Consider the following 16211-nt stretch of genomic DNA (forward strand, 5'->3'; position numbering starts at 1 on the left):
ATCCCTATAATCCCTTAAATAAAATATTCAGAAGGAAAATAGTGTTTTCTTCAGCTATTCCTCAATTTCATAAAGATATCTTTCCAATAAATATACATGTAGAGCCAAGAGCCTGAGGGTTGATATTGCAATATGTCTACTTTGTTGATCAGGTATCTTGAAGAGGGTATAAAATAATAAATAGGTATGAAAAAGTAAGACAAAGGCACTTTTAGTTATATGAAATGTCCATTGTGAGGGTATGTATGAAATATAATAAATACTGCATCATTTTAATTGTATAAACTCTTCTACAATTAAGTTTATTATTTCCTTCATTCAGTTTACCATTTATCATTTTGTTCTATTTCTTAATTTTATCCTCTAAGTTTCCTTTTTATCCAGTGTTTTTTTAATAAAAAGGTGTGGATACGTTATAGTCAGTCTTTTAGTGGCATGCTAAAATTGAACTAATTATCACGATTTGCGATCATCGATTGCAGTTTGCGACTAACAACTGTTTTATAAAATGTCCTATATGATACTAATGAAAATGATGACATACTCTTTTACTTACCCGAGTCATATTGTAGATTGTTATAATAATAAGTTATCTATTTGTGCGATAATGTGCCGTTTTTGAAAGCCGAATGCAGTACAGATGCCGTATCTACAAATTTTACTAAAATATAATTATTTTTATCGCTGACTAAGTAATTATCTACAATAACTTTCCCTACCTGCGAATTCATTTATTTGTCAATAACTTTCAATAAGGCACGCTGATGCGTCATTTATATTCAGCCAGCTTTGGCAGGGACACTTTTTTATTAAAATAATATCCGTGTGCTGCCTGCCGGCAAGATTGTGCTGTGAATTATTGATACTTGAGCGTTGTCAGCGTGGGCAGTGCACAGGGATTTAGAGAGTTTGCCGTTTGCCTACGTTTATGGCACGTGCAGTGGATGATTTCATAAAGCTTGTATTACAATGAATATTTTATGAACGGCGAGACTTTTGGACTCGTTTTGAGGATGGCGTCGGTCTTAGTGCTGAGTGGTTTGAAATATTTATGTTGGGAATGTCTGGATATTTGGAATCAATGATAAAATTTTGACGCATTTAGGACTATATATAAACTTATTCTGCTTTATTCAATAATGGTCTATATTGTCCAAACTTAATGAAAATAATAATAAAAAAAGAGTCAATGAGTGTGTTATTTTTTTGTCGTATTTTATAACATGAAACTTAGTTGTAATTTTTTATAGAAAAAGAAATGACAGTGAACACAGGAAAATAAACAAAAGCCAACCAATCTTGAGTAAGTCCTAAGAAACCATCAAAGTAGTAAACATTGAAAGCGATTCCAAGAAAAACATGGCAGGTTCACCTTCGGAAATGGATAGTAAATAACAAAGAATGTAGTTTTACGTAAATATTTATTCCGTGACCGTCAACGGGGCGCTATGCAAAGGACTGACGGCTGGGTTAGATTCATGACCAGAGCGCAGGGTAAGATAAGCATTGTACACAGAGAGTGCTATTGTGCGATAGAGCTTCCCTGTTTTCATATACAATACTGTAGAAACTTAACGCCAATGCGAAAGGAAAATTTATTTCAGTTTAATTGAATCAAATTTAAAATGTATGCTACTGTTATTTTTTCATGTACTTATTCAAATTAAAGTTGGTATAGACATTTGGATTATTTTAAGTAAATGTCTTAACTGCTGAACGAATTTGGACTACGTTAACTAAATCTTTTATTCCCAGAAAAGATTTTAATGTAGACTAATTGCAAGCAAAATCTTGAAAATTATTATTAAGTATCCAAGCGTTGAGAAAACGTTTAAACAGCAAATTCGATAAAGGATGACTAAAAAGTCGTTGAGAGATTTAGAGGATTTTAAAAATGGAAGTGTTATTCAAACGACTTGTACACTAAACAGCAGTAAAGTAAATATAAACAGAACGTCCAGACCCGTTGTGTGCAGGCATTACACTAACGTTCAGGTACGTAAACACGACGGAGACAGCACAATAAGCATTAATGCTGAATGAGCTGACAGCTCGACCGTCTGACCTACATCTGACGTACCTTAACGTGCTATTATTCGGCTCTACGTGCAAGGAATTCTTGCGTTAATTACAAACTCACTCACGGTATGAGCTTAATGGATAGTTTATTCAGTTAATGTGTGCTTGCTGCGGCTGCGTTTTGTAAACGTTTATTTTATGGCCTGTTACAGTTGGCTGTACGAGTACTTGCAATAAGAGAGAAGTATATTTACACGGAGTTATGTTATAATAAATAATTGTATTCTGTATGGATGTACGTAAGGTTTAAAATCGGATTTATATTCTGAATAGAGATAGAACTACATAACATCCGACATTTTCCTGATATTATGTAGCTTATTTGATCGATCCGAAGGCTGAACTCATATACTTCACCATGAACACGAACGGTTGTATTGTGGTTGTGGGTAGCGGCAACAGAATATAACACGACCACATTGTTGTCATAGAGCTGGATATGAAGGTAGATAAGGTATAAATACATCAAGAATGTACAAAAGTTATTTTGATACACAGATTTATAGTAAAAAATATGAAGGTATTTGTCATAGATACCTTCATATTAAATACTATGATACCAATAAATGTCAGCTTTTTTTATACGGAGTTCACCAAATTGGCTTTACTGCATCTAATGTTAAGCGAAGTGAATTCTAAAGAAAATTAAAGCTACAATAAGCAGTTGAAAGAGTCATATGGGAATTTAAAAATATATTTATTTCTTATTTTGTGAGTACATGAATGAACTGCTCCAAATAATAAAAAAATTGCTAAATAACACAAACATTTTTTTCTCTATATCATGCACTGTAGTTTATATACCTTAAAATGATTTTAAAAAAGCAACACTAGAGTTGCTTGTCCGTTCTTCTCTGGTGAGAACTGCGTTCCGAACTGATGGTAGCGTTAATGTTGAAAGAATCTAAATCAAAATATACAGGCACAAACAATTTTTTTTTAATTTAATTTAAAAGAATAAAATTAATTTGTAATTTTATAAAAATAATATTTTCTATCATTGTCCTGTTTATACGTATCAAGAAACCCCGACATGTCCTCGCAAACCTTATTGCAGTTTGAAATAGAGTTATATGTTGAGTCGTGAGCCGAAGTCTAAGCGAATTTGGAGCCTGTCGTAGTCTGCACACAGTGACATATCTGATATCGTTTCTCAAGTTTGTTGAGGACAGATCTTATATTGGTGTTTGTATATATGGTGAAATATTGGTTGATTTTTGGATAGTTACAGCAGTCGCGAAGGGTCCATACAATTCGATTTCATAATAATTCTGTGATTTTTAAAATAATATTGCATTCACAAAAATACATTTAACACACATATTATCAATGAATACAATTCTATGGCGATACGCTCGCTCCTTATCATATCATGGAACGGAACACGCACGGCGAAAAGTGGGTGTACCACACGCGTCCCTGTCTACCCTTTCAGGAATAAACTGTGTAAGTGTTTGTGTACAATGCTTATAAATCTATTAAACGTTGTAAATGTAACCGTAGTATATAAGTTCGGAATGTGTCTAAATATGTCCACTTAATGTATTAATTACGGAACGCGTAGGCTTGGCAGACCACAAAGGCTAAAGCGTTGTTGATTGCATGTCAAGATGCCCGAAAGGAGAATGCCCATTTTTGTATGAGAGTTGGGCTATGCTTGCGTCTGTACAAAACCTTCACAAAACTATGGGGAATATATCCTAATTTTTATACAAATTGAAAACAATTAGATATTCGATGGGAGTTCGGAGTAATCAGAATTTTTATAGGGCGGTTATTTTGAGGTTAAGTATGGACTGCAATAATGTAAGGTAGAAAATACCTATGTGCCTGATTAAGCTCAATATTGCAGTACCTACTGGTTATTGCTATAAGCGATTAGTGGACGGTCTTTTCACCTAGCTTTAATCGCCCTCATAAGCAACTGATAGGTCCTAAAATATCTGATAAGACGAAACTGCAATAAAACTTCTAACATATTATGGCGGAATATTAGTTTTTTCACGGAGCATACATATGTTACCTGACCTTTTGTGTATATGTTTTTCTGACTTACGACTTATTCTATTGAATGGATTACCTAATTTTTATTTCCACCTACCATTATCTCACTCTAATATGGCGTCAACACATATTGTAGAATTGATCCAGCTTAGTTTTTATGGCCGGCCTCATGCCTGACGCCAACCCTATTTGGAGGATTCCGATCCCAGGCAACTCATGTTAAAAATACCGAGATAAAATGTTGCTTGGCCTGGAAATCGAACCCAGGAACTCACTTCACAGCCTGATTAGGCTAATAGTTATTTGTCATAGGGAAAGAAAAATAAAACCAGAAATACGAAATCCGATGCATATTTTTATATAGATATATATTTTTAATAGAGGTATATATATATTCTTGGCATCCCAAAATAAAAACAAGAATTTAATATAGCCGCAGCACGGTTATATATACTCCTGAAGTGAGTGAATGACTTCTTGCAGCGCTGGTCGGGTCATGCCATGTTGTTGTTGTCTGTAAACCTCTCTATTAGCTGATCTCCAGCAGGCAGCATAAATTCATTTCAGCCTTGAAACCTAAAATATAATGTAGAAGTTGAGTAAACATGTTCAGATTATTATTATTGTTAAACTGTTGTCTTTAACTTTGGCAAAATATTTCCGACAATGTGGGTATGTTAATAATAATCTACATAACTTACAAACTGGACAGCTCGTCCAAGGAATATACTTGTCTTTGCTGTGGCGCCGCAAAGGTGCAGTCAATACACCGCCGGGATATGCCGTCTCGATTAACTGTCCTGGGTCTAGGCTCTAGACGACATTGTGTTGCTTACTAAAAGCCTTCCGTCTCAAAGTTCGAAACGCACACTATACACTATGTTTTTAAAAGAGGATTTTTCAACTCAACATTAAAATACACTCCGATCTTTAGTAAGATAAAATATATTAAAATATTTTAATGATTTAACATTCAAACAAATCTAAAATGTCAAAATGTCATTAATTTCTGTTGCCAGTGTAATAAAAATCTGTACCCATATATTCATTAATTAAAAATAAAGTCCAGACATGTTTTAGCCGACTATTGTATTTCTGTCAATGCAAAATACAAGTCGCTATTTGTTTGTTTTGGAACAATTAATATTTTCTCTTTTTTTACCCGCTATTTGGAGTTTGGTCATAATTATTAAGTAAAATATATTATTTTATAACAATATATTTGAGATGAATAATATATTTAATATATATATATTATAGATTCAAGTACGGGCACATTTATTGTACATAATATTTACTTTTTTATTCCATTTAAAAAGGGAATTTGTTATGAATTGGTATCAATTCGCCATATTGGCAGTACATTATCCGGTGTTTCATTTGCAACAATTAAACAACTTTTTTTTTTCATATCTTTTAAACCCCCATTCGCTTATGACTGAAATAAATACAAATGAAGTAATAATTAAAATGATGATTTTTCGTGAATATTTGGTTAAGACGCATGACTGACGCAAGATAGCCTGGTTTTGGGCATTGTCCTTTCCTGTGATGACGAGAAGCTAATTAATGATTTAAAAATAAAACAAGACAATCGTTTAATTCGTGTAAAATAGGAGAATGCAAGAAACAGTATAATGAAAACAGAGGAATATATTTTATAAATTAATTAGGCATTACTGGTAGCTCCGCCCGCACTGCGTACTTTTGGGGTGAAAATTAGCCTATATGTTAATCTAGGACATGGTCCGCAAAACAGCGGCGAAAATCGAATTAATTGCTGGTGGTAGGTTATATTTTATATCCATGCGTATAGCCACCACCGGACACAAGGTCTTAAAACTTACTATAGCGGCTCACGTAAGCGCGTGGCGTTCCGTCATCAGCCTGTGTATATACGGTTCCAACAGCCCAGCATAATTGCTGTAGAGATAAACAGGGTAAGTGCATCTACAAATTGTGAGATAGAATTACTAAATGTATAGTATTGTATAGCATATATTATATAATAACAATCAAAATTATATACAATATAAATTATTTTTTAACATTTATTTGTTTGACAATTAACTCAAAACTAAAATAGTATTTAGTACTTATAACAAAAACTTAACTTATTTACTAAAAGACAATAATTTTTATCAAATTAGTAAATAAATAAGCAAAAGTGTATCGCCAATGGAGTGGTCCGCAGGCCAGCCGGTTGTTTTTTTTTTCTATTATATGGCTACAAGCACTGAGTTGCTGTGCTACACCAAGCCGGTTCAGTTTCGCGCCCTTTTTCTTTCTTATTTTTTTTCCGCATCACCTTGCTCATTACAGAATAATTAAAAATAATTTTAATGACGAACGTGCCATTTTCTAGAAGAAAATTTGATAATAGTTACAAATCTGACAACACCAAATCACGCTACTCATCCTTGTATGAGTTGACGTCACGTTTCTTTCCGACGTCTGATATTTTTCATGTAGTTTGTTTTTGTTAGGGATCTCTACTTCAATGTTATTCTTGTGCACGTGACGGATTTGATACATTCGATATGATGAATGGTGATGGGCGATTTTGTCGTTCTTTTAATAATATATCTTTTAATCTTACGCATTTTATCTTGCGAATCTATACTTATTATTATACTATAAGTTGAAGAGTTTGTTTGAACGCACTAATCTCAGGAACCGAAAAACCGATTTTCAAATTTGTCATTAATGATTATTGGAGCACCTTTAACAATTATTACATGAAAGTAAATTAATTATAACTATAATACACAAGTTAAAAATACAACTGTATGAATAAAATGGTTTTTTGGTTTCACTTTTGTACTGGTTGAGTTATAATTAATTTACCTATCTGATGCATGACTTTTATCTCATGCATGAATCAGCGTTGATTGATTTATTGGCGATTATAATATCGCGGGCTCACTATTACAATGTATTATATGAATATGTAATTATATATGTCACATAATTCCAAGTCATTATCAGTGAGAATTTCGAATAATCGCGAAAGATAAATAAAGTGGTAACCATGAATTATTGTCTTTTAATTTCTACCAACATTACAATATTTAATCACAACTTTGCAACAAAGCTAAAAATTAAATACAATAGTATACCATACTGCCATGTTACTCTTTAATAATCGTGGTTTCCGAAATGGGCACGTCTGTTACAAATTTATGAGTTGAATAGACGGTAAAAGCAGAAAGCATTTCACATGTAAATTTACCGACATTAGGAGTAACGTATCGATTGATAGTACTAATAAGCCTCTCTAGAGCTAATAGAAACGTGTTTAGTTCGATAGTATTAGTGCCAATTAGTGTACCATCAATTAGTGATGATACAATTTACAATGTTTGAAAATGTTTCGACATAATTTTTAACGCCAAAGTTACGTTGCGATTTATTATGTGAGTTATTGTCAATACAGAACAAAATAATTATTTTTAGGAAGTTGTTTTTATGAAATTCGACTTTCTTGATTTTAATTATTTGGTATAGGAAATTATAAAAACACAAGAATTACTTAAATTTATTAAATGCTCTTTTTATATCGATCTGGTAATTCCAACAAATTAATTTAATTCAGTATTTAATGTTAATATAAGTTGATTAATTATATAATCTAAATATAAACTAATGAAATATGAAAACCACTTCAAATTATTAGTAGAGGTTCTCGAATATCGATAAAAGATCCAGCCGATATTAAGTTAGCAATGGCCGAGTTGCGAAGTTAAAGTAATGAAAGTTGCCGACGTCGGTCGAATTTGCCCAGCTCGCTACAATCTGGTTAAGTACGAAACCAGATACCTATATTTTGTCGCACGAGTATTCATTAATTCTAATGAAACGAGTGCATATACCAATAATGTATTTCTGTGTGACTCAATATTATTTAGACTGCTGGTGGTAAGATATATTTTGTGACCGTACACAAGGTGTCCACACCTGCCATATGGCCCATGTAAGTGTGTCGCGTTCCGGGATCAGCCTATGTATATCCGGTTCCAACAGGCAGGCATAATTGTGTCGACTGTCGAGGAGTAATCATCTCTCGTTAGTTGACATTCCATTTGACCCCTCTTACTTTTTATCAAGGTCACTTTGCCATGCTAGAATAAAAAAAAACTATGGTGTAAAAAACTCCTTGTTAATTGTCAATACAAGGATATCACAGTAAAGTTTTGACTTTCTTATCGGATTATAATGGAATCTTAGTAATTCTATTTAACTGACAGGTGACCTGATAAGGGTCACTGGAAATCACTAAGATTAAAGGCAGACGATAAGTTGGTTGACACTGACCAACAACAGAATGATTGGAATGATAACAACAGAGGGAATGTATGCAGTGTGATCTTTTAATTATCAGATACATTTTATCGGTGAATGATTTCTGTATTTTCTTAAGTAAAAGTATCAAGATAAGTACTTAAATGATCTACGTATCAAAAACACGGACATATTGGCAGCTTTTATACCAACTGTCAAAACTTTGCCAATGATTTGAATCAAATAATTATGCAAGTGTCTATACAATACATAAACATAATACATATTGTAGTATTTTATACATAATCCTATTCGTTTAAAGCCATACAGTAAGAGTCAAAGTTTAATTAAGTTCCGTAGACGTCATGTTAGACAATAATTAGCGCGCAGCAGATGTTGGGCGGCCATGCCTCGTCTCCGCCGGTCATATATCAAGTCTCATGCCCGGCTTCAGATATAATCGATTAAGGCTGAATTTGATTCAATAAAAGTTTTGTAGCATAAAATAAAACACGGATAAACAAAAATACAGTTCTATGTATAAAATTGTTCAATTATCTCACTTTTATAATCAGTCAGGTTATAATTTATTTGCAGGATAACTTTTATGATTTCCTGGCCTTCTCTTCTTCGCTGATCCTAAGCTAAGAGGATTTCTATTTCTTCCCCCACACTTTCGTTTCCTAATATGCCCAACTATCATCCAGGCCCCTGCAGTCGCTATCTAGGGGTATTCAGTATCCCATTCCCAAGTTCCCTCGGAGTTGACTGCGGGATGCGATACGCAATATATAAATGCATAACCCCATATATATATATATATATAGGGTTATGCATCTGAATTCCGTTTGTATTTATTAAAATAAACGGAATGTGTATATACTTTCCAGTTCGCATATAAGTATGTATGTACCTATACGAGTATACAAGCTTTTTGTATTTTAATGGGTTTTAAAAACACCTTAATGTCCACTAGCTAATTAAAATTTAAACTCAATCAGCATTCGTAAAAGGATTCTGTTATGAATATCATTTCGAATTTCATAGTGACGTCATGAATTTTAAATTTGATTAAGTCGGAACACGGATTTTGAAGTGGCCCTTAATTAACTCGAATATTTTAAGTGCTTTGGTAGTTAATTTATGTATAATGTTACCAGAATGTTTTGAATCTTAGGGTTTGTCTTTCTGATTACTTCTATACTATGGAATTTGTGCCGTGAAATATATTATATTAGCTTTTGCTCGCGGCTTCGCCCGCGTAAAGGAGTTTTCCGGGATAATTTTTTTTCGGCTTACTTGATATTTTTCGTTATATTATAGCCAAATTACACAAATCATTATAAATTGTAGCATAAGTGTTATTCTGATGTATAACCAATATTTCTGTAAAGTTTCATCTAAATCCGTTCAGTACTTTCTTCGTGAAAGAGGAACAAACATACATACATACATCCATCCTCACAAACTTTCGCATTTATAATATTAGTAGAATATTTTCTAGTATCATGCGAAACGTCATAAAGTCTATGTTCACGTATTGCCGCGGGATAAGTTTTAGCTTTGGATTTTTTCTTGAACCAATTCGTCTCACACCTATTCACTTTCATGATTATATTCCTGACTTAAAATAAAAAAAGACTTATTATTGGGACAATCAATAAAATTTTAACAAAAAAAAAATTAAACAAACACAATATTAATAATATTTTGATATAAAATTATTTTACAGATTTTATATCAGTTTTTTATATTATAATTTTCTCCCCAGCTCCATCCCCAAAAGTCATTAATGATATAATTACTATTTACTCTACTCTCTCCATTAAGTAATTAAAAAGACAAGAACTAAATCTAAACATACTTAAACCCAGCTCGGTTACAGTATCAAAGCCTACACGAACGTAATTTACATATTTACAGGTATACAAATGATGTCACCGTTCCGTAAACGTGGGCTAGGCACTCTGCGCTGAGCAAACGAGTGGTCAGTACACGATGCTGTAAATGGATAACGAACATCAGGATGCATAGACATCAGTTTAGGTACTAGCATATATGTAAAATAATGTTTGAATATGGAATGAGTTGTTTTTCGTGTGGTGGGACTGGCTGGTAAAGAACGAGCATTAGGTTAGACCATAGACATGCATTAGCATCATAAATTCGTATAAAGAATATTGTAGCTAATTTGAATTTAGAATTTGATTTTATTGATGAATGTGATTGGTTAATCTTGATACTTCAGTTCGCTGTCAGATAATCAAAGTTGAAAGCCAAAGAAAACTATAAAATTGCCAACATTAATATTTGGGCGCTCTGTGCTGTCCTCCAAAGTATTGTTTGTGAATACGGGTGTTTGGTTTCATAACATGTATAGGAAATATAGACTCTCTCAAACGACATAGCAAAACAATATTTAAATGATTTTTCGTACAAAAAATATTGTAAGATAATTGCAATGAGATTCGTGAATCATTTCCTACATTCACGTTTTTGTTATTATCTTCTCCCATATTCGTTACATACTTTTTCCAGTGATGATTACGCAATATCGCGTAGCGTCGTTAGCTCACTAATATTTTCATAATGATAAACGTTTCTACACAACGCATTAATTTTCTTTAGCAGAACACCGACTAATGTCCTCTTAGCCTCGGTAAAATGGTTTTTTAATATTAATAAGTAGAATCTCACTTCCTGGTGACTGTGGTAAGTAATAGATCGGAAGAAATATTATTATTAGATGCCAATATAATAAACACAAGATCATTTTATAAAAAAAAAAAAACATAAATGAACTGCGCTCTTGTACAATAAGCTATTCAAACCGTAGATGAATATTAAAGAGTGTAATTTTCTAACAAAAAAATAATTTTAATTTATAAATCCTTATGTCACTACTATTCTAAAAAAATATCTGGGCGTCAACAGTATACGCACTCAGAGCTACACTCACGCATACACCATTTTCCCTATACACAGCAACTCAAAAATAAAAAACAGAACCTGGGATGTTTTGCCAAAATATTCGTTATTTGTGATAAATTTTTTGCACGTTGTTAACAGCCGATTTCATTTAGTCACGCAATATCAAGATGACCGTATACTAGGCCCATATTAATAAACTTATGTTATATCTATTGAGTAGAATCTGAGGTAGACATTTAAGGTATTGAACTATTTAAAAAACAACACTTGAGCTGTTACTTAAGCGCCTGTTGGCAACTGAGTTGGCGTTGTATAATAAATAAATCCTGTTGTCAAAATCCGTCATATAGTGTGACTTAAGATATAATTTGAGATTAGTTATTTGTTTATTAAAATCGACAATCTTAAGATGCTGACCCTAACATTACAGCGTCTCAGTTAATATCGCATTTCAAAGCGAAAATGATTTGCATCTATACAGCCCTATGACTTGAGATATACTATCTTGTAATAAACACTAGACGTACGGTACAATTTCGACCATATTTGCGTTATATTTCACGATAACCTAACTATTGGGCAGAGATCCAAAAACAGACGAGTCATATTTTTGAAAGCCCACTTTTCATTCGATGACCTAAAGTATTGATGAATTTGGCCATTCAATCAAAGGTATTAACTTTCATATTGGTTCCTCATTACAAATAATGTTAAATGTTGATCAACAAGCCAGTTGAAACTGATATTCAAACATGTATTAATTTAAACTGGCCATATATATGTATACCGTATATGACATTGATTTTATTTTATGTTAATCTTAATGTTAATTCTACGCACTGAGTGTAGGAGTAGGAGTAAACATGCAAATGGTTTCGGGGTACGTGTTTTTTTTTAAGGTCTGAATGCAGGAGTTAACACCGAGAGGAATCTGCGAACGGTATACTGGTTCCTCCCAGCTTAACGACTGCAAGGGGCCAAGGGAAGGGAAGGAATGAGGAAGGGATAAAGAGATGGAAAGGATGGGATTGGGAGTAGAGGGAAGTGGGGTAATGGGAAGGGAGGGGGTACATATGTTTGGACGGCCTCTGTGGCGTAGTTGTATAGCATGCGTGTTACGACGAGTGTTTTGAGTTCCCATGTTCGAATCCTGGGTCGGGTAAAGTAATATTTGTTTTTTTTTCTGCTCACTATCAGCGCGAAGTCTGGAATTGCCCAATAGGGCGATAGGCTCGCCCTCTATCGCTTCATGGGACCAAACACATATAGCAAAAGTGGGTGTCTTGGTTAATATGTATGTTTGTGTATTTTTAGGCATATTTAGACACAGTGACGAGGCCTGTTAGATGTTTACGACATTTTTCACCATTTTTAACATCATCTTATATTACTCTACGCACTATTAACATCATTACTTAGACATCATTTCCCTACTCCTCATTAATCTTCTTTAATATCTACAATAGCTTGCCTAAAATTGACATTTCGCGAACGTCTTCTACGGAGAATGTTTATAACACAAGAGTACCCACCTGCTCATACTGATGTACGTTGTAAGCGACTCATTAAAGATTAACGGCCATTGTTTATTTCAGCTGAAGCCTTAGCTCACTGCTGCCATTAGACGCGCTTTGCACACGTTCACACTCGGAAATTACAGTTATAAATAAAAAAACCCGGAGATGCAAATACTTGAAACAACTTGTGCTGTTGTTTTGTTGGATTTTGTTAGATTTAATATTGAAATAATACGAACAAGTAAAATTTAAATATAATTAATTAAAACGTGGTCATATTTTGTGATAAATATATAATATGTTCTGAACAACCGACTACAAATTATTTTGATTATTTATATTGTTTATGAACGAACCCCTCTACAGGTGAAGGCTTCGCTCAAAGAATTCCAGTAGCCTCTAGATTGTGCTGTTCAGAGCCATTTCATCTAAAATTTTTTTGATCTCGTCTTCCTATCTAGCGTAAGGTTTCCTTTTCCTTCTTTTGTCTAACAGCCTTTTTTAAGCTACCTTCCAGTCCACCTCTCATTTTGTATACGGGCTAAGTGTCCAGCTGATCCTATAGATTTAGGAAAATAATATAGTACATTAAAGCCTGTCTACAAGCAAATATCAGAACATTTACAAGTTTTCGGCTCGTAAGTAGCGCAGTGAAAATATGCTAATCTAATCTCAGCGCCGTCGTGCGGATGCTACCGACTATGCCGCACGCTTTTAACTCGCTCAAGGATATTTACAACGAACTAATCTTATCTAGTATGAGAAATTGTGTTTATTTATGTTCTAAATGTTGTATGCATTTAGTCATGCTAATATTCGGATTTATTTATATTATTTTTTTTTATGTGAGGACGGCAAAGTGACAACATTGTGTGTGAGTGAAGCAAAGCCCAGATAGAATGGCAAGCGACGAACGATGATTACCCCTATGCATAACTTACTTTAACCAAATGTATAATCTTATAATCTGTTGTCTTATATTGGTTACAGTGTATGACGTATGTAATTGATTGTAACAAAGTTGCAAGTGTAACTTTGTTACGTGTTTTGTTTCGTTACGTGGAATCAAATCTGGACTAAATTACAAGGGATGCTCATATTTTTAAATTTTGATCTGAATCACTTTTTGTTATTCCCTATATTACGAATCTTTTTTTATATTTATTTAAATTCTTAACACAGACTGAGACATTGCACAGCTTAAAGCTTGGCCCGAAAAACCACAGATTCTACACACGATATTTTGATATTAAAGAAATGTAGGTGATATCTAAAAAAAAACATTTTCGAATTTTACGAGGGTATTAAATCTCAAGAAGCACTGCTCGTATTAGCAATACAAAAATACCCCTTATAAAAATCTAAATAAAAGGGAATTATAAAAAGAAATGTTTTTACTCACGATGGCTAATTAAAGTAATAACGACGGATATTTCATTGAGAGCGATTGTAGGAATATTTGATGTGACCGACCTCAGCTCGGATATACTTAATTAAAGTCTAAAACTGGCTTCAATTATACTCTCCGTGACGTAATAAAATATATTCATGGCCTGATTCTCAGTTTGTATTTCTAAGTACTCGTAATTTTAAAAAAGGTTTTAGACAGTGACAGTCCGCTGTAAATTATTGTTTATCCTTAATTTAATTTAAGAGTACGATAATACATAATATGTTTCGGCTTTCAGTATAGTCACTTTCGCCAAATCATGTAAGTACGATTTCTTTCTCTATAATTAGTTTTTAGACATACTATATGATCTGAGAGAATTTTGATGATAATCTTGACTACTTTGTGGAAAAAGACAAAGTAACTATGCGGCCGATACTCCCTAGAATGTGCCAAGGAACATTGCAATGGTTTATCCACACATCGCAACCGCAGATGGTCATGGCGTGTTTCGTATGTTACTTTTTAGAGGTGCTGTCCCTTTTCTATAGGTAACGTAGGCATTCCTTATATTACCACATATGTACGGGTGGAACGGGCCCATCTATCAAGTAAATACTCACTTGACAGTTGGATAGAAACGCCTATTCTGTTCAGTTATCTAATGGTAAGCCTCATAAGACTGTATACGTTGACAGGAGTATATTTGATATTAGTTACTTTGTAATTCATACTACTGTCATACATTACGGCCCTTATTCTGTATGGTAGTGTAAACGCGTAACGCGGCCGTGTCATGTTATGTTCGAGAAATGTGCGTGGAATGGTATTCTGAAAGCTAAATTTCTATCGTCCTAAACATGACGCGTTGTGTTACGTGCTTGTTACACACTGTTAAAATAACGTGCGGGATAGAGAATAGGGCCCCTGCATATTATTTGAGGCTCAAGACCACAGTGATATGTCATATGCCTAATATACAAAATATGAAGATCAATAGCCCGTTAGCCGATATAGCGTAAGGTTACAAAGCATATATAAATGATTTGAAAACCTTATTCACTTTTTGAATTCTTTAAAATGCTTGACACCTATTCTCTTAATGATGTTTTTGCTGATTATCGTAATATAGGTGCCAGCGTAGTCCTTTTGTGTGGTATCTCATTAAACGACTTTCTGTGCCACAAAACAAGAAAAGTTTTGACGTCGTTTTAGCATTTACTTGTTTTCTTTATCTGTCGTGTAATTTAAACTTTTAACGAAGAAAAAGTATTGATTGAGATGGCCGTGTTTCAAATTATTTTTCGTTTAAAGATATACATCATTTGCTGTTCTTTTTTATTTATTTTGAACCGGTGTCACGTTTCTCAGTAATTACGTTGTAACTGTTAAAGGGTTGACAAAGTTTTTAGGAACTTAATGCATTGTATAATGTTGATCAAAAATAATTGTATTTATTTAAAATCTTGTTAAAAACAAACAAATATGCATACATAATATGATGGAAATAGTTTAAACATTGGTGGAATGTACAAATGGCGGTCTTATCGCCTATATTGAAATTTATTTATTTTTTAAATAGTTCGATTTTTAAATTTATAAAACGTTCGTATACAGGCTGTTTCATTTGACGTTCCTGTATAAAGACCTTTCGTCGTATATGGGAAAAGAGGCTTTAATATTTAAAAACACTTCAAAGAAATGAACGTTTCCTTTGGGAATTACGGCGTCTGTGCCATTAAAAAATGTATTAGGTTCATTTAAACGCTTGCGTGTGGTTTTTTCTATTGCATAAGTAAGTTTGTCTGTGAAATTATAATTGAATAATATATCTTATATTTAATTTCCTTTTATTTGGGCAAAATATAGAAAGACAGGGATACTAGTTCAAGGCATTGGCCTTACCTATTGTGGTAGCTATTAGACAATGGACACTACGATGTTCTATAACATTACATTGTGGGTTATAACTAGAGACCGGATTATATGCAATTGTATATTTGCATATA

Source organism: Manduca sexta, chromosome 6 (genome assembly GCF_014839805.1).
Source record: "Manduca sexta isolate Smith_Timp_Sample1 chromosome 6, JHU_Msex_v1.0, whole genome shotgun sequence".
NCBI lineage: Eukaryota > Metazoa > Arthropoda > Insecta > Lepidoptera > Sphingidae > Manduca > Manduca sexta.